We start from the raw sequence: 3,640 nt of genomic DNA, 5'->3' as shown, positions 1-3,640 counted from the left end.
AGGGTTAATTCAAGAAATCGAATTGAAGAAATTGCTTCATGCAATCGACCTCCTTCAAAAACTGCAAATACTCTGTTTACGGTAAATCTTGAAATTGGATTCCTAGTAAATAAGGATTTGCTTTTTGAAAAAAAAAAACAATTGCCAAGGCTTTGTTGTTTACTGATTTCAGAATTTTAATTTTGGGATTTTGTTTTTCATGTTCGCAGAATTTTAATCTTGGATATTGCTGTTTCCGGACTTTGAAATTTGTTGCTTTGTCTTATTTGTTCGGAGATTTTAGAGCTAGACATTGCTGTATTTTTAGAGCTGGACATTGTTGTTTTTTTAGAGCTGGACATTGTTGGTTGTTCTGTGTTTTCTGAAAGGTAAATATTCAATGTAATTAATTTTTGTATATTCTTCGTTCTCATTGTGATTTTTAAGTATAATGATTCAATCTTTACTAATAGTAAACAAAATGATGTTAATCTTTTATTTAGAAACATGGACCATGGTCTTGTGTAGGCCATAATGGTTGAAACCGAAGCAAATGATCACGCTATTGAACTACATGTAACTGAAGATATTGACACAAATGATTTCGTAGAAGCAACACGTGAATCTGAAAAAATTAACGATGTTGATGTGAACATTGAGAGTGACGACAATGAAGTTAATGATGAAAGTATATTGGGAAAGGTTTTCGATACCGCGGAAGATGCATATGACTTTTATAATGATTATTCGTTTTTACATGGATTTGGTATACGTAAAAATGACATATTTAAAAGCTTGAAAACAAATGAGCCTTTTCGGAAGATTTATGTATGCAACAAAGAAGGGTTCAAACGGATTAAAAAAAAACAATTCAAGTGAAAATGAGACAAAACGTCGTAGAGATGTTAGAATCGGATGTGAAGCAAGGCTTCGAATTACAATACAGAAGGATAGGAAATGGTTAGTGGACTTGTTTAACGACACACATAATCATGAATTGAGCATGACACCAACGAAGGTGATGAAGCATCGATCTCATAATAAGTTTCACCGTTCCATGGAATGTAAATCTCTTATGGTTGAACTTGGACAATCAGGGTTGAAACCTAGTATGGTTAAAAAGGCTATTAATGCAATGAAAACCTCAAATGAAGCCGATGTTACTTTAAAGCAATGTGCTGATGTCTTATCCGAGCAACGAAAACAACATAAAGGAAAAGAGTTTTATGGACTTATAAAACATTTTCAAGATAAAACATTAGTTGATAATGACCAGTATTTTGTCGTGGATTTGTGCGATGATGGGTGTCCTAAAAACATTTTCTGGGCTGATGGAAGATCACGAGATGCCTATACAAAGTTTGGAGATGTTGTTGTCTTTGATGTCACTTATATGACAAACAAATTCAAGATGCCTTTTGCTCCCTTTACTGGGGTGAATCATCATGGACAGTTTATACTTTTTGGTGGAGCATTACTAGAAAATGAAAAGGAGAAAACATTTGAATGGTTATTTGAGCATTTCCTCAAATGTATGTTTAACAAATATCCAAAAGCAATTATTACTGATCAAGACAAAGCTATGGGAAATTCAATAAAAAGAGTTTTTCCAAACACTCGTCATCGTTTTTGTGAATGGCATATCAAGAAGCATGAACCGGAACACCTCCGCCCTTATGTTTCCCTTTATAGTGATTTTCAACAATCATATAGAGAATGGGTAAATAGTGAAACCATTGAAGAATTTGAAGCCACGTGGGAAGTTATACGTTGCAAATACAAACTAGAAAGTAATTGTTGGATAAGTGACATGTATAATCAACGGATGCATTGGGTTAATGCTTACTTTAAGGATATTTTTTTGGCTGGTATGTCCACAACTGGACGAAGTGAGAGTATTAATTCATTTTTTGATGGATTTGTTAACTCAAGTACTATGTTGAATGAATTTGTAGTACAATATGACAAAGCAGTTGTGTCACGAAGGGCGGCCGAAGAAGATGAAGATTTCAAGACTATGAATTCGAGGCCGGTTCTGTCCTCAGTACATCCAATTGAAGCAAAAGCAGGTGAGTGTTATACCTGAAAGATTTTTGATATTTTTAAAAAAGAATGGATAGAAGCTAATAATAATTTAACTCACGAGACACTAAGCGAAAGTACAGAAGAAAGCAAATATCAAGTTGGGCGACTAGATGTTGATAAAACGTATTGGCGTATTGTTACTTTTGTTATTTGAATCAAGTCAGCATCACATGTTCGTGTGCTAAGTATGAGACACATGGAATTTTATGCAAGCATAGTCTGTATGTGATGAAGAAGAGGCATGTTCAAACACTCCCCAATCATTATATTTTACCTCGGTGGACCCTTAATGCTAGGTACAAGGTAAGTAATGTTAGCATCGGACTCGGAGATATGAATACTGAAAATGAAGTTAGTACTTTCACATTATGGTGTGTCCGTTCAAATTTTAATAAACTAATTGAACAAGCAAGAGACTCCCCTTCGGAGATACAGAAACTTAATACGTTATTGATAAGTCTTTTAAAGGATCAAGTAGTACGAAAGAAATCTATATCTTTTGAGAATGCATCTCAAGGTTCTTGTATGGGAATTTCGCAAGTAGATATGATGCCACAGTTATCTATCCGTGATCCTCTTGGTCCAACTACTACAAAAGGGCGTCCTAAAGTTGCTAGTAGAAAAAAGTCTCCTTTAGAAGCCCCCAAAAAGCGAACGTGCTCTTACTGTCAAGGATTAGGTCATTACGCTAGTAGTTGTTCAAAAAGAAAGGTACTTATAATAATAATAATTACTATTCATGATTTTAGAAGTATGATAATTATAATAACTATTTTTTTTTCATGTATCAGGCAGATGAATCGATACATGAGAAAGAAAAATGAGATGTGTTGTTTTTGTGAGCAAAAGAAAAAGCCATATGCTTCTTCATATATTTGACATTCTTTTTTGATTTATGATGTATGAATAATCTTGATATTTTTTATGTTTCTTAACATTTTTTATGTTTTCGAATGAAAATTGTTGATTAGTTCTGATTTGTCTGTTTAAAATTGATTGTTGGTTGTTATTATGGGATAAAAATGAATGTGTGATGCTAATATTGGTAAACAACGAAAGTATGATGCTATTGCGGGTTAAAAGTGAAAATATACAACCACAATAGGTTAAAAGTTGTATTAGGATGCTAATATGGGTTAAAAATGAAAATATTCAGCCATTATGGTTTAAAAATGAAAATATACAACCATAATGGGTTAATGGTGATATTAGGATGTTAATATGGGTTAAAAATGCAAATATTCGGCCATTATGGGTTAAAAGTGAAAACATACAACCATTGTGGGTTAAAATTGAAATTATACAGCCATAATGGGTTAAAAGTGATATTAAGATGCTAATATAGGTTAAAAGTGAAAATATACAACCATTATGGGTTAAAAGTGAAAATATACAACCATAATGGGTTAAAAGTGATATTAGGATGCTAATATGGGTTAAAAATGAAAATATTCGGTCGTTATGGGTTAAAAGTAAAAATATACAACCATTATGGGTTAAAAGTAAAAGTAGGATGTCATTATGGGTTAACAATAAAAGTAAAAATAAAAGTTGGATGTTGTTATGGGTTAAAAAT

The 3,640-nt window shown here is 32.6% G+C and overlaps 1 pseudogene; it reads left to right on the top strand.

Annotated features, from left to right (window-relative positions):
* Positions 1 to 513: 513 nt before the first annotated feature.
* LOC145009866 (protein FAR1-RELATED SEQUENCE 5-like) lies at positions 514 to 2,888 on the top strand (annotated as a pseudogene).
* The last annotated feature ends 752 nt before the right edge of the window (positions 2,889 to 3,640 follow it).

The sequence above is a fragment of the Lactuca saligna genome, chromosome 8 (genome assembly GCF_052625555.1).
Source record: "Lactuca saligna cultivar CGN05327 chromosome 8, ASM5262555v1, whole genome shotgun sequence".
NCBI classification, from domain to species: domain Eukaryota; kingdom Viridiplantae; phylum Streptophyta; class Magnoliopsida; order Asterales; family Asteraceae; genus Lactuca; species Lactuca saligna.
The sequence above is the reverse complement of the archived record's forward strand: the minus strand, read 5'-3'. Positions and strand labels throughout refer to the sequence as shown.